General features: G+C 39.8%; 1 long non-coding RNA gene and 13 pseudogenes across 2 annotated transcripts in view; 1 reads left to right on the forward strand and 13 right to left on the reverse strand.

Moving 5' to 3' along the window:
• Positions 1–7808, forward strand: part of LOC127943542 (uncharacterized) — a 30037-nt gene extending 22229 nt beyond the window's left edge. For both annotated transcript variants that reach the window (XR_008149754.1, XR_008149748.1), the window contains exons 2-3: positions 6895–6970; positions 7651–7808. This is a non-coding gene — a long non-coding RNA (uncharacterized LOC127943542). The remainder of the gene's footprint in view (positions 1–6894; positions 6971–7650) is intronic.
• Positions 729–847, reverse strand: LOC127963130 (uncharacterized; annotated as a pseudogene).
• On the reverse strand, positions 932–1050 carry LOC127961314 (uncharacterized; annotated as a pseudogene).
• Positions 1838–1956, reverse strand: LOC127964509 (uncharacterized; annotated as a pseudogene).
• LOC127961495 (uncharacterized) lies at positions 2041–2159 on the reverse strand (annotated as a pseudogene).
• On the reverse strand, positions 2666–2784 carry LOC127958359 (uncharacterized; annotated as a pseudogene).
• Positions 2869–2987, reverse strand: LOC127959108 (uncharacterized; annotated as a pseudogene).
• Positions 3757–3875, reverse strand: LOC127964512 (uncharacterized; annotated as a pseudogene).
• LOC127961499 (uncharacterized) lies at positions 3960–4078 on the reverse strand (annotated as a pseudogene).
• Positions 4840–4958, reverse strand: LOC127958364 (uncharacterized; annotated as a pseudogene).
• Positions 5043–5161, reverse strand: LOC127959172 (uncharacterized; annotated as a pseudogene).
• Positions 6135–6253, reverse strand: LOC127961240 (uncharacterized; annotated as a pseudogene).
• Positions 6870–6988, reverse strand: LOC127962526 (uncharacterized; annotated as a pseudogene).
• Positions 7073–7191, reverse strand: LOC127962511 (uncharacterized; annotated as a pseudogene).
• Positions 7809–21824: the final 14016 nt, after the last annotated feature.

The raw sequence follows: 21824 nt of genomic DNA on the forward strand, positions 1-21824 counted from the left end.
GCCAATCAAATCGCCCATACCTTAAGTAGGAATGAAAACCCAAAAGCTTACAGCACCTGGTATTCCGAGGCGGTCTCCCATCCAAGCACTAACCAGGCCAATACCTGCTAAGATTCAGAGATCGGGCATTGACTCTTTTTTAAGATTATTATATAATTAGTAGAAAATTTCCAATAATATTAGAGCACCTGGTATTCCAAGGCGGTCTCCCATCCAAACACTAAACAGGTCCATAGCTGCTAAGATTCAAAGATTGGGCATTGACTCTTTTTTTTCAAGATTATTATATAATTAGTACAAATTTCCAAAAATATTACAGCAACTGGTATTCCGAGGCGGTCTCCCATCCAAGCACTAAACAGGTCCATACCTCCTAAAATTTAAAGATTGGGCATTGACTCTTTTTTTTTTTTTTTTTGCAAGATTATTATGTAATTAGTAAAAATTGCCAAAAATATTACAGCAACTGGTATTTCCAGGCCGTCTCCCGTCCAAGTACTAACCAGGCAAAACCTGCTATTATTCAGAGATCGGGCATTGACTTTTTTTTTTTTTTTTTCAAGATTATTATATAATTTGTGAAAAATTTCCAAAAATCTTAAAGCAACTGGTATTACCAGGGGGTCTCCCATTCAATTACTAACCAGGCCCATACCTGCTAAGATTCAGATATTGGGCATTGAATCTTTTCTTTTTTTCTTGCAAGATTATTATATAATTTGTGAAAAATTTCAAAGCAACTGGTATTACCAGGGGGTCTCCCATCCAATTACTAACCAGGCCCAAACCTGCTTAGCTTCCGAGCTCAGACATGATCTGGCATAGCCAGGGTGGTATGGCCATAAGCGAAGACTGCTGCAAAGAGAGAGCTATTTAAAGATCAGCCAATCTAATCGCCGGTACATTATATAAGTAGGAAAGAAAACCCTAAAGCTTAAAGCACCTGGTATTCCCAGGCGGTCTCCCATCTAAGTACCAACCAGGCCCAAACCTGCTTAGGTTCCGAGAGCAGACGAGATCAGGCATAGCCAGGTTGTTATGGTCGCAAGCGAAGGCTGCTGGAAAGAGAGGACTATTTAAAGATCAGCCAATCAAATCGCCCATACATTAAGTAGGAATGAAAACCCAAAAGCTTACAGCACTTGGTATTCCGAGGCGGTCTCCCATCCAAGCACTAACCAGGCCAATACCTGCTAAGATTCAGAGATCGGGCATTGACTCTTTTTTTTTTTTTTTTAGATTATTATATAATTAGTAATAAATTTCCAATAATATTAGAGCACCTGGTATTCCGAGGCGGTCTCCCATCCAAACACTAAACAGGTCCATAGCTGCTAAGATTCAAAGATTGGGCATTGACTCTTTTTTTTTTTTTTGCAAGATTATTATATAATTAGTAAAAATTGCCAAAAATATTACTGCAACTGGTATTTCCAGGCCGTCTCCCATCCAAGTACTAACCAGGCAAAACCTGCTATTATTCAGAGATCGGGCATTGACTTTTTTTTTTTTTTTTTTAAGATTATTATATAATTTGTGAAAAATTTGCAGAAATCTTAAAGCAACTGGTATTACCAGAGGGTCTCCCATCCAATTACTAACCAGGCCCATACCTGCTAAGATTCAGATATTGGGCATTGACTCTTTTCTTTTTTTCTTACAAGATTATTATATAATTAGTAAAAATTGCCAAAAATATTACTGCAACTGGTATTTCCAGGCCGTCTCCCATCCAAGTACTAACCAGGCAAAACCTGCTATTATTCAGAGATCGGGCATTGACTCTTTTCTTTTTTTCTTGCAAGATTATTATAGAATTTGTGAAAAATTTCCAAAAATCTTACAGCACCTGGTATTACTAGGCAGTCCCCCATCCGAGTACTAACCAGGCCCAAACCTGCTTAGCTTCCGAGCTCAGACATTATCTGGCATAGCCAGGGTGGTATGGCCATAAGCGAAGACTGCTGCAAAGAGAGAGCTATTTAAAGATCAGCCAATCTAATCGCCGGTACATTATATAAGTAGGAAAGAAAACCCTAAAGCTTAAAGCACCTGGTATTCCCAGGCGGTCTCCCATCTAAGTACCAAACAGGCCCAAACCTGCTTAGCTTCCGACAGCAGACGAGATCAGGCATAGCCAGGTTGTTATGGTCGCAAGCGAAGGCTGCTGGAAAGAGAGGACTATTTAAAGATCAGCCAATCAAATTGCCCATACATTAAGTAGGAATGAAAACCCAAAAGCTTACAGCACCTGGTATTCCGAGGCGGTCTCCCATCCAAGCACTAACCAGGCCATTACCTGCTAAGATTCAGAGATCGGGCATTGACTCTTTTTTTTTTTTTTTTTTTTTTTAGATTATTATATAATTAGTAATACATTTCCAATAATATTAGAGCACCTGGTATTCCGAGGCGGTCTCCCATCCAAACACTAAACAGGTCCATAGCTGCTAAGATTCAAAGATTGGGCATTGACTCTTTTTTTTCAAGATTATTATATAATTAGTACAAATTTCCAAAAATATTACAGCAACTGGTATTCCGAGGCGGTCTCCCATCCAATTACTAACCAGGCCCATACCTGCTAAGATTCAGATATTGGGCATTGACTCTTTTCTTTTTTTTCTTGCAAGATTATTATATAATTTCTAAAAAATTTCCAAAAATCTTACAGCACCTGGTATTACTAGGCAGTCCCCCATCCAAGTACTAACCAGGCCCAAACCTGCTTAGCTTCCGAGCTCAGACATGATCCGGCATAGCCAGGGTGGTATGGCCATAAGCGAAGACTGCTTCAAAGAGAGAGCTATTTAAAGATCAGCCAATCTAATCGCCGGTACATTATATAAGTAGGAAAGAAAACCCTAAAGCTTAAAGCACCTGGTATTCCCAGGCGGTCTCCCATCTAAGTACCAACCAGGCCCAAACCTGCTTAGCTTCAGAGAGCAGACGAGATCAGGCATAGCCAGGTTGTTATGGTCGCAAGCGAAGGCTGCTGCAAAGAGAGGACTATTTAAAGATCAGCCAATCAAATCGCCCATACATTAAGTAGGAATGAAAACCCAAAAGCTTACAGCACCTGGTATTCCGAGGCGGTCTCCCATCCAAGCACTAACCAGGCCAATACCTGCTAAGATTCAGAGATCGGGCATTGTATCTTTTTTAAGATTATTATATAATTAGTAATACATTTCCAATAATATTAGAGCACCTGGTATTCCAAGGCGGTCTCCCATCCAAACACTAAACAGGTCCATAGCTGCTAAGATTCAAAGATTGGGCATTGACTCTTTTTTTTCAAGATTATTATATAATTAGTACAAATTTCCAAAAATATTACAGCAACTGGTATTCCGAGGCGGTGTCCCATCCAATTACTAACCAGGCCCATACCTGCTAAGATTCAGATATTGGGCATTGACTCTTTTCTTTTTTTTCTTGCAAGGTTATTATATAATTTCTAAAAAATTTCCAAAAATCTTACAGCACCTGGTATTACTAGGCCGTCTCCCATCCAAGTACTAACCAGTCAAAACCTGCTATTATTCAGAGATCGGGCATTGACTTTTTTTTTTTTTTCAAGATTATTATATAATTTGTGAAAAATTTGCAGAAATCTTAAAGCAACTGGTATTACCAGAGGGTCTCCCATCCAATTACTAACTAGGCCCATACCTGCTAAGATTCAGATATTGGGCATTGACTCTTCTTTTTTTCTTGCAAGATTATTATAGAATTTGTGAAAAATTTCCAAAAATCTTACAGCACCTGGTATTACTAGGCAGTCCCCCATCCGAGTACTAACCAGGCCCAAACCTGCTTAGCTTCCGAGCTCAGACATTATCTGGCATAGCCAGGGTGGTATGGCCATAAGCGAAGACTGCTGCAAAGAGAGAGCTATTTAAAGATCAGCCAATCTAATCGCCGGTACATTATATAAGTAGGAAAGAAAACCCTAAAGCTTAAAGCACCTGGTATTCCCAGGCGGTCTCCCATCTAAGTACCAAACAGGCCCAAACCTGCTTAGCTTCCGACAGCAGACGAGATCAGGCATAGCCAGGTTGTTATGGTCGCAAGCGAAGGCTGCTGGAAAGAGAGGACTATTTAAAGATCAGCCAATCAAATTGCCCATACATTAAGTAGGAATGAAAACCCAATAGCTTACAGCACCTGGTATTCCGAGGCGGTCTCCCATCCAAGCACTAACCAGGCCAATACCTGCTAAGATTCAGAGATCGGCATTGACTCTTTTTTTTTTTTTTTTTTTTTTAAGATTATTATATAATTAGTAATACATTTCCAATAATATTAGAGCACCTGGTATTCCGAGGCGGTCTCCCATCCAAACACTAAACAGGTCCATAGCTGCTAAGATTCAAAGATTTGGGCATTGACTCTTTTTTTTCAAGATTATTATATAATTAGTACAAATTTCCAAAAATATTACAGCAACTGGTATTCTGAGGCGGTCTCCCATCCAGGCACTAAACAGGTCCATACCTCCTAAGATTCAAAGATTGGGCATTGACTCTTTTTTTTTTTTGCAAGATTATTATGTAATTATATTATAGGAACTGGTATTTCCAGGCCGTCTCCCATCCAAGTACTAACCAGGCAAAACCTGCTATTATTCAGAGATCGGGCATTGATTTTTTTTTTCAAGATTATTATATAATTAGTACAAATTTCCAAAAATATTACAGCAACTGGTATTCCGAGGCGGTCTCCCATCCAATTACTAACCAGGCCCATACCTGCTAAGATTCAGATATTGGGCATTGACTCTTTTCTTTTTTTTCTTGCAAGATTATTATATAATTTCTAAAAAAATTTCCAAAAATCTTACAGCACCTGGTATTACTAGGCAGTCCCCCATCCAAGTACTAACCAGGCCCAAACCTGCTTAGCTTCCGAGCTCAGACATGATCCGGCATAGCCAGGGTGGTATGGCCATAAGCGAAGACTGCTTCAAAGAGAGAGCTATTTAAAGATCAGCCAATCTAATTGCCGGTACATTATATAAGTAGGAAAGAAAACCCTAAAGCTTAAAGCACCTGGTATTCCCAGGCGGTCTCCCATCTAAGTACCAACCAGGCCCAAACCTGCTTAGCTTCAGAGAGCAGACGAGATCAGGCATAGCCAGGTTGTTATGGTCGCAAGCGAAGGCTGCTGCAAAGAGAGGACTATTTAAAGATCAGCCAATCAAATCGCCCATACATTAAGTAGGAATGAAAACCCAAAAGCTTACAGCACCTGGTATTCCGAGGCGGTCTCCCATCCAAGCACTAACCAGGCCAATACCTGCTAAGATTCAGAGATCGGGCATTGTATCTTTTTTAAGATTATTATATAATTAGTAATACATTTCCAATAATATTAGAGCACCTGGTATTCCAAGGCGGTCTCCCATCCAAACACTAAACAGGTCCATAGCTGCTAAGATTCAAAGATTGGGCATTGACTCTTTTTTTTCAAGATTATTATATAATTAGTACAAATTTCCAAAAATATTACAGCAACTGGTATTCCGAGGCGGTGTCCCATCCAATTACTAACCAGGCCCATACCTGCTAAGATTCAGATATTGGGCATTGACTCTTTTCTTTTTTTTCTTGCAAGGTTATTATATAATTTCTAAAAAATTTCCAAAAATCTTACAGCACCTGGTATTACTAGGCCGTCTCCCATCCAAGTACTAACCAGTCAAAACCTGCTATTATTCAGAGATCGGGCATTGACTTTTTTTTTTTTTTTCAAGATTATTATATAATTTGTGATAAATTTGCAGAAATCTTAAAGCAACTGGTATTACCAGAGGGTCTCCCATCCAATTACTAACTAGGCCCATACCTGCTAAGATTCAGATATTGGGCATTGACTCTTCTTTTTTTCTTGCAAGATTATTATAGAATTTGTGAAAAATTTCCAAAAATCTTACAGCACCTGGTATTACTAGGCAGTCCCCCATCCGAGTACTAACCAGGCCCAAACCTGCTTAGCTTCCGAGCTCAGACATTATCTGACATAGCCAGGGTGGTATGGCCATAAGCGAAGACTGCTGCAAAGAGAGAGCTATTTAAAGATCAGCCAATCTAATCGCCGGTACATTATATAAGTAGGAAAGAAAACCCTAAAGCTTAAAGCACCTGGTATTCCCAGGAGGTCTCCCATCTAAGTACCAAACAGGCCCAAACCTGCTTAGCTTCCGACAGCAGACGAGATCAGGCATAGCCAGGTTGTTATGGTCGCAAGCGAAGGCTGCTGGAAAGAGAGGACTATTTAAAGATCAGCCAATCAAATTGCCCATACATTAAGTAGGAATGAAAACCCAAAAGCTTACAGCACCTGGTATTCCGAGGCGGTCTCCCATCCAAGCACTAACCAGGCCAATACCTGCTAAGATTCAGAGATCGGGCATTGACTCTTTTTTTTTTTTTTTTTTTTTAAGATTATTATATAATTAGTAATACATTTCCAATAATATTAGAGCACCTGGTATTCCGAGGCGGTCTCCCATCCAAACACTAAACAGGTCCATAGCTGCTAAGATTCAAAGATTTGGGCATTGACTCTTTTTTTTCAAGATTATTATATAATTAGTACAAATTTCCAAAAATATTACAGCAACTGGTATTCTGAGGCGGTCTCCCATCCAGGCACTAAACAGGTCCATACCTCCTAAGATTCAAAGATTGGGCATTGACTCTTTTTTTTTTTGCAAGATTATTATGTAATTATATTATAGGAACTGGTATTTCCAGGCCGTCTCCCATCCAAGTACTAACCAGGCAAAACCTGCTATTATTCAGAGATCGGGCATTGATTTTTTTTTTCAAGATTATTACATAATTTGTGAAAAATTTCAAAAAATCTTAAAGCAACTGGTATTCCGAGGCAGTCCCCCATCCAAGTACTAACCAGGCCCAAATCTGCTTAGCTTCCGAGCTCAGACATGATCTGGCATAGCCAGGTTGGTATGGCCATAAGCGAAGACTGCTGCAAAGAGAGAGCTATTTAAAGATCAGCCAATCTAATCGTCGGTACATTATATAAGTAGGAAAGAAAACCCTAAACCTTAAAGCACTTGTTATTCCCAGGCGGTCTCCCATCCAAGGACCAACCAGACCCAAACCTGCTTAGCTTCCGAGATGAGACGAGATCAGGCATAGCCAGGTTGGTATGGCCTCAAGCGAAGGCTGCTGCAAATAGAGGGCTATTTAAAGATCAGCCAAATTAATCGCCGGTACATTATATAAGTAGGAATGAAAACCCAAAAGCTTACAGCACCTGGTATTCCGAGGCGGTCTCCCATCCAAGCACTAACCAGGCCAATACATGCTAAGATTCAGAGATCGGGCATTGACTCTTTTTTTAATTTTTATTTTATTATATAATTAGTTATAAATTTCCAAAAATATTAGAGCACCTGGTATTCCGAGGCGGTCTCCCATCCAAACACTAAACAGGTCCATACCTGCTAAAAATCAAAGATTGGGCATTGACTCTTTTTTTTTGCAAGATTATTATGTAATTAGTAAAAATTGCCAAAAATATTACAGCAACTGGTATTTCCAGGCCGTCTCCCATCCAAGTACTAACCAGGCAAAACCTGCTTAGCTTTCGAGCTCAGACATGATCTGGCATAGCAAGGTTGGTATGGCCATAAGCGAAGACTGCTGCAAAGAGAGGGCTATTTAAAGATCAGCCAATCTAATCGCCGGTACATCATATAAGTAGGAAAGAAAACCCTAAACCTTAAAGCACCTGGTATTCCCAGGCGGTCTCCTATCCAAGTACCAACCAGGGCCAAACCTGCTTAGCTTCCGAGATCAGACGAGATCAGGCATAGCCAGGTTGCAAAGAGAGGGCTATTTAAAGATCAGCCAATCTAATCGCCAATGCATTATATAAGTAGCGAAGGAAAACCAAAAGCTTACAGCACCTGGTATTCCCAGGTGTTCTCCCATCCAAGTACTAACCTGGCTCAAACCATCTCAAAAAAGATTATTAGACAATTAGTAAAAATTTCCAAGAGTACTAACCAGGCCTATTACATAATTTTTGAAAAAATCCAAAAGTACTAACCTGGCCCAAACCTGCTTAGATTCTGAGATTGGGCATGGACTTTTTATTTATATATTTTTTACAAGATTATTAGACAATTAGTACAAATTTCCAAAAGTACCTAACCAGGCCTATTGGATAATTACTGAAAAAAATCCAAAAGTACTAACCTAGCCCAAACCTGCTTAGATTTGGAGATCGGCATTGACTTTTTTTTTTTTTTTCAAGATTATTTAACAATTAGTACAAATTTCCAAAAATACTGACCAGGCCTATTAGATAATTACTGAAAAAAATGTAAAAGTACTAACCTGGCCCAAGCCTGCTTAGATTCTGAGATTGGGCATTGACTTTTATTTTATTTTTACAAGATTATTTGACAATTATTAAAAATTTCCAAAAGTACTAACAAGGCCTATTAGATAATTACTGAAAAAAATCCAAAAGTACTAACCTGGCCCAAACCTGCTTAGATTTGGAGATCAGACGAGATGGGGCATAGCCAGGTTGGTATAGCTGTAAGCGAAGGAGGCTGCAAAGAGAGGGCTATTTAAAGATCAGCCACTACAATTGCCAGTGCATTATATAAGAAGGGAAGGAAACCCAAAAGCTTACAGCACCTGGTAATCCCAGGCGGTCTCCCATCCAAGTACTAACCAGGCTCAAACCTGCTTAGATTCTGAGATTGGGCATTGACTTTTTTTTTTTTTTTTTTTTTACTAGATTATTAGACAATTAGTAAAAATTTCCAAAAGTACTAACCAGGCCTATTAGATAATTACTGAAAAAATAAAAAAATACTAACCTGGCCCAAACCTGCTTAGATTCTGAGATAAGGCAATTAATCTTTTTTTTTTTTTTTTTTTACCAGATTATTAGACAATTATAAAAAAAATTCAAAAGAACTAACCAGGCCTATTAGATAATTACTGAAAAAAATCCAAAAGAACTAACCTGGCCCAAGCCTGCTTAGATTTGGAGATCAGATGAGATCGGGCATAGCCAGGTTGGTATAGTCATCAGCGAAGGAGGCTGCAAAGAGAGGGCTATTTTAAGATCAGCCACTATAATCGCCAGTGCATTATATATGTAGGGAAGGAAACCCAAAAGCTTACAGCACCTGGTAATCCCAGGCGGTCTCCCATCCAAGTACTAATTAGGCTCAAACCTGCTTAGATTCTTAGATTGGGCATTGCCTTTTTTTTTTTTTTTTAAAGATTATTAGACATTTAGTAAAAATTTCAAAAAGTACTAACCAGGCCTATTAGATAATTACTGAAAAAAAAAAAAAAAATACTAACCTGGCCCAAACCTGCTTAGATTCTGAGATAGGGCATTGAATCTTTTTTTTTTTTTTACAAGATTATTAGACAATTATTAAAAATTTCCTAAAGAACTAACCAGGCCTATTAGATAATTACTGAAAAAAATCCAAAAGAACTAACCTGGCCCAAACCTGCTTAGATTTGGAGATCAGACGAGATCGGGCATAGCCAGGTTGGTATAGCTATCAGCGAAGGAGGCTGCAAAGAGAGGGCTATTTTAAGATCAGCCACTATAATCGCCAGTGCTTTATATAAGTAGATTGGGCATTGACTTTTTTTTTTTTTACAAGATTATTAGACAATTTGTAAAAATTTCCAAAAGTACTAACCAGGCCCAAAACTGCTTAGATTCTGAGATCGGCATTGACTTTTTTTTTTTTTTTTTCAAGATTTTTAGACAATTAGTAAAAAATTTCCAAAAGTACTAACCAGGCCTATTACACAATTACTGAAAAAATCAAAAAGTAATAACCTGGCCCAAAACTGCTTAGATTCTGAGATCGGCATTGACTTTTTTTTTTTTTTTTTTTTTTTTTACAAGATTATTAGACAATTAGTAAAAATTTCCAAAAGTACTAACCAGGCCTATTACATAATTACTGAAAAAATCAAAAAGTAATAACCTGGCCCAAACCTGCTTAGATTCTGAGATTGGGCATTGACTCTTTTTTTTTTTTTTTTTTACAAGATTTTTAGACAATTAGTAAAAATTTCCAAAAGGAGTAACCAGGCCTATTAGATAATTACTGAAAAAAATCCAAAAGTACTAACCTGGGGCCCGTTCTTCGTACGTCGCTTATTACATCCGAGATCAAATGACACATCCAAGATGATATCATCGTGCTAATCATTATCCGGCTAATTGGGTTCTTCGAACACACCTGTTGTGTATGATTAGTATCGCTGGATTGAGTTATCTGAGATAATTGCGCGTTCATGTGTTGGCTTAAAAGCGGATATGTATCGATACTTGAAACCATGATCGGCAGTGCAGCGATTGGCTGGTGGCAAGACGGCAATGTAATGACGTCATATAATTTAAAATGACACCCAAACTTGACAAATTTCTCGGTAGCACTGATTAATATTTTTGCCCAATTTGCCAGTTAATTTGGCATGAGAAGTGATTATCTAGGTTCAAGATAAGTCATTCTGTTTGGGGGGGAGGAGCGAGCAATGGAAGGCTAAGACGCACCTCCAGATAGCTCGTCAAAAGTCCGTTCAAAAACTGAGCAAAAACGCAAAATCATAGATTGTTACCCACTTTGTGAAGAACATAAACGTTGTGGTAATCACCGGAACAAAATTTTCTGCTCGGTTTCAACAATGGTTAAACTGAAAGTCAAGAAAAGCGAGGCACCTGAGTTAGGCCTAGAGTCCTCGAGCGCGCCTTGCTCAGAAGCCCCGGAGGCTGATGACAACACTGTGGAGAAACCCTCTAATAAGACGTTGCTCGCGGCCATCGCTGCTTTAAGCGCAGATGTGAACCGGATCAGATCAGAGGTTTGCGCCACCATAGAAAACCGCATCACAGAAGTTTCTGCTACCATCAGGGGCGAGATTTCATCACTTAATGAAAACGTCCAGAAATCTATCTCTGAGCTGAGAGGTAAATCAACAGTACACGAGACCGCACTAAAAGAACTGGAAGAAAGCGCTTCTTCCCACTCCGACATCCTCTCCACACTGCAATCTACAGTGGATCATCTGACAACTAAAATTAAACATCTGGATGAAAAATGTGAGGACCTCGAGGCGCGATCCAGACGGAATAATATTAGGATTATAGGAATACCGGAGGGAAATGAGGGTCCTCTGCCCAGAGAGTTCATCTCACAACTCCTATCCGAAACGCTGTCTCTGCCGGAGCAACCACTGATAGATCGCGCACACAGGATAAACCACCAGAAACCGAAACCAGAGGACCCCCAAGACCCTTCATTTTAAGACTTCACTACTACCACGACTACTACGCAAGGCCATAGAAAAGAAAAAGCTGGAATACCAAGGGCGCAAAATACACATATTTCCAGATTTCCCTCCCTCTGTGGTCAAACAGAGAGCGGCGTTCACTAAAGTTAGAGAAATGTTACGAGGAAAGTCAGACGTCAGATACGGACTTGATTTATCCTGCCAGGCTGATGGTGACACACGGAGGAGTGAAAATGTCGTTCACCGACCCAAAGGAAGCTCAAGATTATGCTGAGAAACATTTTGGACAGCCATAATAGATATTGACAGAGGAAGTGACACATCAGGTGGCCCAGCTAAATGGACAGAGCAGTTATACTAATATATGGGTTCAATCCATCGAAATATGGTGAGACTGTGCGTTAAACCACAGCATAAATGTTTTTGTTTCATTTAAATTAATCTGACGAGCTATTTGAGAAGCTCTAGTTACTTAAGTTAACAAGGGCTAACAGTAACAGCTCAGGGAAGTAATAGTTTTTTGGTTAGACTATTTTATTATACTTATTTGTTTATTTTAATACTTCCCGAAGTACTTTCGTGCCATACGTTTGTTTAGTATTGGCTAGAAATGTTCTTATTCTTTGTTTTCTCAGTTTGTTCTAGAGGGTTTAAAAGAGTTTATAGGATGGGGAAGGGGGGGTGGGACTTAGCCGTCTAACTACTATAAAGTCACAATTTGAAAGTGTACTAATCGGAACAGCTATTTACTCTATTTTTTTCTGATATGCCTATACAAAATGATCTGAATACAAAAGAAGGAAGGAGGGGTGTAACCTTAGCTAGCTGGAATGTGCGTGGACTTAACAACCCAATTAAAAGAGGTAAAATCTAAAAAATTTTCAGAAGGCAATATCTCTTATACCAGATTTATCCTAATCGAACTTGATTATTGCAGGGGTCTTCAATTGTGTATTAGATCTGTATTTAGACAGATCTTCCACTCGCAGAGCAGAGAAGAGTAAGTCAAGTGTCTTTCTTAATACATTTATCAACAATACTAATCTGTCTGACATTTGGAGAATAGCCAACCAGACTAGCAGAGATTACTCCTTTTATTCTGCAACACATAACTCTTACAGCAGGATAGATTATTTTCTTATAGATGCAAAACTAACACCTTATGCTGTATATCCGAAATACCACAACATTTTGATCTCAGATCACAGTCCCCTTACGTGTACTCTGAATATTCAAAACATTGTTAAGCCACAGACAAACTGGAGGCTAAACCCTCTTTTATTAGCCGAAAAAGAGTTCTGTGATTACCTAGAATCTCAGATATCCCTTTATTTTGATACTAATGATAATTCAGAAACCACCCCTTCGGTTCTATGGGAGGCATTCAAAGCATTTATTAGAGGCTCTATAATTTCATTTCAAGCATCTAGAAAGAAAATGAACAAAGCTAGACTACTCGAACTAGACAACCAAATTAACCTCCTGGATAAAGAGAATGCCAATAGTGACTTGCACAAAAAGATATCTGCCTTAAAATATGAATATAACAAGATACTTTCTGCAAAGATTAGTAAGGCATTTTTATATACAAAACAAAAACATTTTGAGTTTAATGACAAGCCACATAGACTCTTAGCCCGGCAACTCAGAAAGCAGGAAAATGATCGCATGATACATAAAATTAAATCTTATAAAGTTGAGATTCTGATTAAACCTAAGGACAACAATGATCGATTTCTCCAATTCTACAAAAATGTATACACTTCCAAAAGTAATACAGACTATACAGCTATGCAAGATTTCTTAAATAAGTGCAATCTCCCCAAACTAGATGAAAATGAGGCAGCTCAGCTGAACTCTGAAATTTCTATTGAAGAAGTTAAAAAGGCTATTACTTCACTCAAAAGTAATAAAGCTCCAGGCCCTGATGGCCTTCCAGGTGAGCTGTATAAAAAATTTAATGTAACCCTGCGCCCATATCTACACAGGGTGTTCACTCAAGCCCACGTGGATGGTGTCCTACCTCCTACTTTAACAGAAGCGGTTATTACAGTGATACATAAAAAGGGTAAGGACCCAGAAGAGGTTGGCTCTTTGACCTATTTTCGACCATCCATTCTTGATAATACTTTTAATCTCTGGATGAACAGAGGCATCCATACAATAGGAGAGTTATACATTAATGGCATTTTTGCATCCTTTGCACAATTACACAGTAAATATAATATACCGGGTAGTAGTTTCTTTAGATACTTGCAAATTAGAAACTATGTAAGAAAATATTTGCAAAATTTTGAGACCTTCTCAGGCTCTTGTCTTGTTTGATGCCTCCAACCCATGTCTTGCTTAGAAAAATCTATATCTTATATTTATGACACTTTGCAGTCTATCAATCCAGTGATCTCCACTTCCATAAAAACAAATTGGGAGGAAGAATTGGGCACTGTGATCCCAGATCCTCTATGGGAAAAGAGTTTGGAACATACTCATCGTTGTTCTAACAATGCTAGGCACTGTCTAATTCACTTTAAGATTCTACATCGTCTTCACTATTCTAAGGAAAGGTTACACAAAACATACCCTGAGATATCCCCTCTATGTGACAGATGCCTTGTTGCAGAAGACACGTTGCTTCACAGCTTCGTCCTGTGTCCCAAGGTTAAGATCTTTTGGTTTAATATCTTCAGTTTAATTTCTAGGATACTCAAGATACAACTGGAGCCAAATCCACTCATTATTATTTTAGGAATTTCAGACGATATTAAAAGGTTAAACAACTACCAACAATGCTTCCTGTCCTATAGTCTCATCACTGCAAAGAAGCTACTTCTCATGCATTGGAAAAATAAAGAAACACCCTCTACAAAGATATGGTTTAGTGATCTTACTAACACTCTCCATTTAGAGAGAATAAAATATATTCTTATGGATAAACTCCCACACTTTGAAAATGTACGGTCACCTCTCATTCACTATCTCACTTCAGGCAGTGGAAATTAATGTGTCCTTCTAATTATAGTATAGTATTATTTAGGTGGAAGGATAAGGCTGGGTAGGGTGGGGAAGAGGGATTATTTAGATGTTTTTTTTTTGTTTTGTTTTTCTGTACTCAGTATGTCTATCTGTTGATTCTGTTCTTCTTTTACCATTGTTGTATGTTCTAAAAACAAAAAGAGGACTGTAGGTCCTAACTGCACGTATTTCTATGTGGATATGCATTATACTCTTGTGTATGATATAGATAATATAATGATGTGTTTATGTGCTCTAATAAAAATATTTGAAACGATGAGTCATTCTGTTTGTTCTATGACCTCAGTAGGTCGTTTATCATTACTTCCTTTAAAGTAAAGTTTCCATACAGTTTCTTCAGTCGTTGGTACATATATATATATATATATATATATATATATATATATATATATATATATTTATATATATATATATATATATACCAAATTTTTTTATTTTGTAAAAGCTGCGAAACTGATTACATTTTTCTTCAGGAAACACACTCGTGTGAGTCAGATGTTAAATTCTTGAAAAATCAATAGGGAAATGTTATCTTTTGTAGCCATGGTACTAATCATTTAGCTGGGGTTTCAATTCTTTTGCACAAATTTAAGGGGCAAATTCTGGAGGTATTAAATTCAAATGAAGGTAGATGGATTATTATTATGTTAAAACAAGATAATTCAACTTTTATTATTTGCAATTTATATGGCTGTAACTCCCTCTCTGCTAAAAAAATGTTAGTTTCTCAAATTACTTGTAAATTGACTGAATTGCTGAGTAAATACCCGGGCTCCTTTCTAATTTTAGGCGGTGACTTTAATGAATGTTTAGATAACACACTGGACATATTTCCTTCTAGAAGCAATGAAGGTCTCAATTTTAATAATAATTCTAATAATATTTTATCAATATGTTCCTCTCTCTCCCTCACAGATCCTTGGCATTTTTTTCATCCTGACATAAAGGACTTTACTTGGTCAAATGGTAAAATGTCTATAAAATCTAGAATTGATTTCTTTTTAGTTTCATCATCAGCCCTGCAATTTGTTAAAAGTTGTGAGCCATGTCCCGGGCACCGATCAGCATCGCCCTGGCAACAGAGGACATCCACCTGCACACAATCACCGCGGGCTGATCGGACCCAGCTGAAACCGCTAAGAGGTCGACTACAAAAGCTGCACCCGAGAAGACACGGGTGAGAAAGCTCTCCAACAGAAATGCCAGCTAATGTTGATTCTCTTATCTCTCCAGAAAGTGAGTGACCGATCAGCCCGCCACCTGAGCACCGGACCCCGATTCCCTTTTGCACTCAGTCGGCCGGCGAACAGGATCACGCAGGACCGAGGACGAGCACAGGACACTTCTGGCACCTTCACAATCACTGTCACCAATAAATACACCCTCCGGGGCTTCAAACTTTCATTTCAGCCTGCCGTGTGATTCTTCAGCCCGCGACACTGGTGGAGAATGTGGGCAAACTGCTGAAGAATCACTGGCATCGCCACTCCATTACTCACCGTTTTTTTTTTTTTTCCTTCTCTGTGTTTCGTCAGGCGGTGACTCCTCCCCCAGCCATGGAGGAACTCCTTAAACACCTGACGAAGATCAGTATTCGACAGCAGCAAATTGTGGAACACATGGCTACTCGGCAGGGAGAGACGGAGCGTGAAGTCGCCGCTCTCCGCTTCGCAGCTGCCCAGCGGGTCCCGCTTCCGGATCCCCGTGCTCAAGCCACTCAGCTCCTGCCGAATATGACCATCCACGACGACGTGGAACATTATCTGGGCATGTTCGAGTCCATAGCCACTCGAGAGGACTGGCCCCTCGAAAGTTGGGCACGGATACTGGCCCCGTTGCTGACAGGGGAACCCCAGCAGGCCTATTTCTCCATGCCAGCGAGCCAAAGAGACTCATACGACAAGCTACGGAAGGAAATCCTGGCCTGTGTAGGGCTGTCTCCCATCGCTGCGGCCCAGTTGTTCCGGAATTGGGAATATAACAGCCGATTGCCAGCCCGTGCCCAAGCCGCCGAACTCAACCGCCTCGCCCATCACTGGATGCTCACCGGGAACCCCAGCGCTACCCAAGTGGCAGAACGCGTTGTCATAGACCGGTATCTGCATGCCCTGCCACGCCCCCTTCGACAGACAGCCGGAATGAGGAACCCGCGGACTGTAGGAGATCTCGTCGAGGCAGTCGAGCTAGCGGAAGCGACTTATGTCGAGAGGCTGGGGAGCCAGCACCGCCGTTTCCCCAGAGGGTGTACCAGGAGCGACGCATGCCAGAGGGCACCCAGCGCACAGACTGGCGCCGGGCCCCTGGAAGTGGGCGTGGTCAAGGACTTGCCGGTACCCGTGCTATTGGGGAGAGACTGGCCAGGCCTGGAACAGCTACTCACCCGAGTTACCCAGCCTGCCAGCCCTGCCGGGAACCGCCCGAAGAAACAAAACCTCTGCCAAGCTCCTCGACGGGCCCCTGCCCTCTGAGCCACGGACAGCGGCCGAGATGGTGAGCCCCCCCCACCCCCCCACCCCAAAGTTCTAACCTTTTTTTACGATGTCTTCCAACAGGTTAGGGGTGGGGGAAAATTTGTGGAGGAGCAGCTCGGGGATGATCAGCTTAAATACTGCTGGAAGCAAGTAAGGGTGATTGAGGGGAAAAGAGGTCCAACCGCCACCGCACCCGACCCCACACTTCATGGTCCAGGTGGCAAAATACTACCCAACGGATCCGAGACAGATTCCACTGGCCCGGCATGGAGGCAGAGATCAATCGGTTCTGCCAGGCTTGTCCGGACTGCCAACGGACGTCGTCACGTACTCCTCCCCCAGCTCCGCTAATTCCGCTGCCCAACATCGAGGTGCCCTTTGAGCCAATAGGAATGTATTTAGTAGGGCCGCTGCCAAAGTCCGCCCGGGGCCATGAACACATACTGGTCATCGTGGACTACGCGACCCGGTACCCCGAAGCCATTCCACTGCACAAACTGCCACTGCCATCGCCCAGGAGCTCTTCCTGCTGTGTTCCCGGGTTGGCATCCCCCGAGAGATATTGACCGACTAGGGCACCCCCTTCATGTCCCGGACGATGGCTGACCTCTGCAGTCTCCTTAAAGTAAAGCAGCTCCGGACCACCGTCTACCACCCTCAGACCAATGTGCTGGTTGAACGGTTCAATAATGCCGCGTTTCCACCGAAATTACCCGGAACATTTGTACCAGGAACTTTTTTTTCCCAGGAACTTTTTTCCCCCCAGACCTGTTGCTTTCTGCGTTTCCACCGCGGTGTAAAGTACCGGGTAGATTAGGCAAATGACTGGTGACGTAGGTCTGCGCGCGTTTCTCAATACAAAGTACCTCTGATAAAAAAAATAAATAAAAAAAGTACGCTGATTTTGGACGTGCATCCTCGGTAGTTAGTTCAGACTTTGTGCATTCGACTGGGGAGTGTGATGTCTGCAACTATGCAAGTTCGGTAAATCTATAAACAGCAGCGTAACTATATACTCTATATATATATATATATATATATATATATATATATATATATATATATATATATATATGATACTTGATAACTTCAGTCAGCTCGTCTTGGCTACTGCAATTTTGCCTACTGTATATTTACAATAAAACGAAATATGATATCAAATACCACTGCCTCCTTTCGTTTTCATTTAAGCATAATAACAACTGCAGAAATGTACTTAGGTCAGGGAAATGTGTATAGGCAGCCATTACAATGAAAGAAATATTATATAGACTTGCCTTTTTTATTTTCATTTTAACATATAGATAAATTGAATACAGACCAAAGAAAACCTGTTAGATTTACCCTGCAGCTGAATTATATTTTATGTTTAACCACTAAAGACACATCAGAGCCAGCGGCGCATATCAGAAGGTCTATCCCAGGAGAGGCTGCTCTCTGCGGATACATGAGGACTGAGCTCCCGCTGATTGAGTGGAGCTCACCGTCTACGAGATCGGCGAAACACATTTTTAAATAGGCGCTGTCTTTATAAATAAACCATAGATTTGAGTTTTAAACAACTACATTCTCGCCTGAAATACTTTTAAAATTACATTTCATGACACAATAACAGTAATATTTGAAAATTATCCGAATAAATGGTGGTTGAACTCAACCAATGCTGCGTGAACTCAGATCGCTTTGGCTACTGCAATTTTCCCCTCAGTATATTTACAATAAAACGAAATAGGATATAAAATACCACTGCCTCCTTTCATTTTCATTTAAACATAATAACAGCTGCAGAAATGTACTTAGTTCAGGGATAAGTGTAACGTTATATACAGCCATTACAATGAAAGAAATATTATATAGACTTGCCTTTTTATTTTCATTTTTACATATAGATAAATTGAATACAGACCAAAGAAAACCTGTTAGATTTACCCCGCAGCTGAATTATATGTTATGTTTTAACCACTAAAGACACATCAGAGCCAGCGGCGCATATCAGAAGGTCTATCCCAGGAGAGGCTGCTCTCTGCGGATACATGAGGACTGAGCTCCCGCTGATCGAGTGGAGCTCATCTTCTACGAGATCGGCGAAACACATTTTTAAATAGGCGCTGTCTTTATAAATAAACAACAGATTTGAGTTTCAAACAATTACATTCTCGCCTGAAATACTTTTAAAATTACATTTCATGACACAATAACAGTAATATTTTGAAAATGTTGATCCGAATAAATGGTGGTTGAACTCAACCAATGCTGCGTGAACTCAACCAATCAGCATGTTTAGCACCAAAGTCCTGCCCCCGAAAGTTCCGGAACTTTAAAAAAGTACCACCTCGCCAGCAGGGACTTTCTGGGGGGCATTTTTTTACCCGGAACCTTCTGATATGTGCCGCTGGCTCTGATGTCTCTTTAGTGGTTAAACATAAAATATAATTCAGCTGCGGGGTAAATATAACCGGTTTTCTTTGGTCTGTATTCAATTTATCTATATGTTAAAATTAAAATAAAAAGGCAAGTTTATATAATATTTCGTTTCATTGTAATGGCTGTATATAACGTCACACATATCCCTGAACTAAGTACATTTCTGCAGCTGTTCTTATGTTTAAATGAAAATGAAAGGAGGCAGTGGTATTTTATATCCTATTTCGTTTTATTGTAAATATACTGAGGCGAAAATTGCAGTAGCCAAAGCGATCTGAGTTCACGCAGCATTGGTTGAGTTCAAACACCATTTATTCGGATCATTTTCAAACATTACTGTTATTGTGTCATGAAATGTAATTTTAAAAGTATTTCAGGCGAGAATGTAGTGGTTTAAAACTCAAATCTATGGTTTATTTATAAAGACAGCGCCTATTTAAAAATGTGTGTCGCCAATCTCATAGACGGTGAGCTCTATGCTGCAGGGTAAATCTAACAGGTTTTCTTTGATCTGTATTAAATTTATCTATATGTTAAAATGAAAATAAAAAAGGCAAATTTATATAACATTTCGTTTCATTGTAATGGTTGCGTATACACATATCCCTGAACTAAGTACATTTCTGCAGCTGTTATTATGCTTAAATGAAAACCAAAGGAGGCAGTGATATTTGATATCCTATTTCGTTTTTTTGTAAATATACAGTAAGGAAAACTGCAGGAGCCAAGACGAGCTGACTGAAGTTATCAAGTACGCTGCTGTTTATAGATTTACTGGACTTGCGTCGTCGCGGACATCACACTCCCGAGATGAATGCACAAAGTCTGAACTAACTACCAAGGATGCACGTCCAAAATCAGAGTACTTTTTTTTTTTTTTTTTTTTTTATCAGCGGTACTTTGTATTGAGAAACGCGCGCAGACCTACGTCACCGGTCTATTTGCCTAATCTTCCCGATACTTTACACCGCGGTGGAAACGCAGAAAGCAACAGGTCTGAGGGGAAAAAAGTTCCTGGGAAAAAAAGTTCCTGGTACAAATGTAATTTCGGTGGAAACGCGGCATTTGTTAGGTCGAGGGCTAAATGGTTGGAAGAAGGAGAGATGAATTCTAGTTAATTTTTCACTTTAGAGAAGAGGAACTGCAAAATAAATTCTCTTACTGTTCTTAATATTAATGGTGTCAACTGTATAGATCCTAATTTGATATCTAATTTTTCTTAGATTTTTATAAAGCGTTTGACACCCTTGAGCATGAATTTCTTTTACAGACTCTCAAGTTATTTGGTTTTGGTGACTTTTTTGTTAGTATAATTGAAATGTTTTATAAAGATATTAGCAGCTCTGTCTTAATTAACTTTAACACTTCTAAGAGATTTTTCATTACCCGCGGTGTCAGACAGGGCTCTCAAATCTCCCCTTTTTTGTTTATTTTAGTTACAGAACTTTTATCATTAAGTATTATTCATGAAAAAAGCTTGGAAGGTATATCCATCTTTGATAGAGAAATTCAAATCTCCCAGTTGGCTGATGACAAGACTTTTTTTTTGAAAGATAAGAGTCAATTAACAAAGGCTATAAATGTAAATGAGCAGTTTTCATGTGCTTCTGGATTGAAATTGAATATGTCCAAGTGTGAGATAATGACACTCTATAAAAGTGATGATTCTTCAATTGATGGTATTTCTGTAAAAGAGGCTGTAAGGTATCTTGGTATTTATTTAACAAAAAATTTGGCAGCTCGACAACAGTTACATTTTTCTGGACGGGTCAAAAAAAACAAAAACATCTTTAATCTTTGGCTCCAAAGAGACCTTTCCCTTTATGGAAGGGTTCTTCTGTCCAAAGCAGAAGGGTTATCTCGTTTTGTATATCCTTCGCTTTCTCTTTTTGTTAATGACTCTACTGCTAAAGGAATTAATAAAAATTTTCTAGACTTCATATGGAAAAACAAACCTCACAAGCTAAAAAAAAAACAGTTCTTTCAAATTGTCGAAAAAATGTGGACTTGAAGTGTTAGATTTTAGTGATACAGTGAATACCTTTCGGATAAATTTGGATCAAAAAGTTATTAACAAATCCTAATTCTATATGGTTTTTTATCCCAAATTATATATTTACCAAAATTGGTGGCCTTCCCATTATATTGAACGTCTCGGTTACGTACGTAACCCTCGTTCCCTGATGGAGGGAACGGAGACTTTATGTCGACCGACAAATGGGGTCTGACTTGGGAGGCCAATCATCTCTGATTTTAAGAGAAAACGAGAATGAAATTGGCAAGTGGATTAACACACCTGAGCCACTCCCCGTGCCAGCGGGTATAAATAGGGCGACAGGTGCATCCACTCATTAGGTTTTACGCTGAGGAGCCGAGAACGTGTCCCGGCAACAGCGAATGGTTCAAGGTTGTGGCATGGGGACATAACGTCTCCGTTCCCTCCATCAGGGAACGAGGGTTACGTACGTAACCGAGACGTTCCCTATCTGTCGGTCACTACGAGTTATGTCGACCGACAAATGGGGTCCTATGGAAAACGCCATAACCTGAACCTCGTCACAACCCTGAGGCGCTG

This window comes from Carassius gibelio, chromosome A3 (assembly GCF_023724105.1).
Source record: "Carassius gibelio isolate Cgi1373 ecotype wild population from Czech Republic chromosome A3, carGib1.2-hapl.c, whole genome shotgun sequence".
In the NCBI taxonomy this organism is placed as follows: domain Eukaryota; kingdom Metazoa; phylum Chordata; class Actinopteri; order Cypriniformes; family Cyprinidae; genus Carassius; species Carassius gibelio.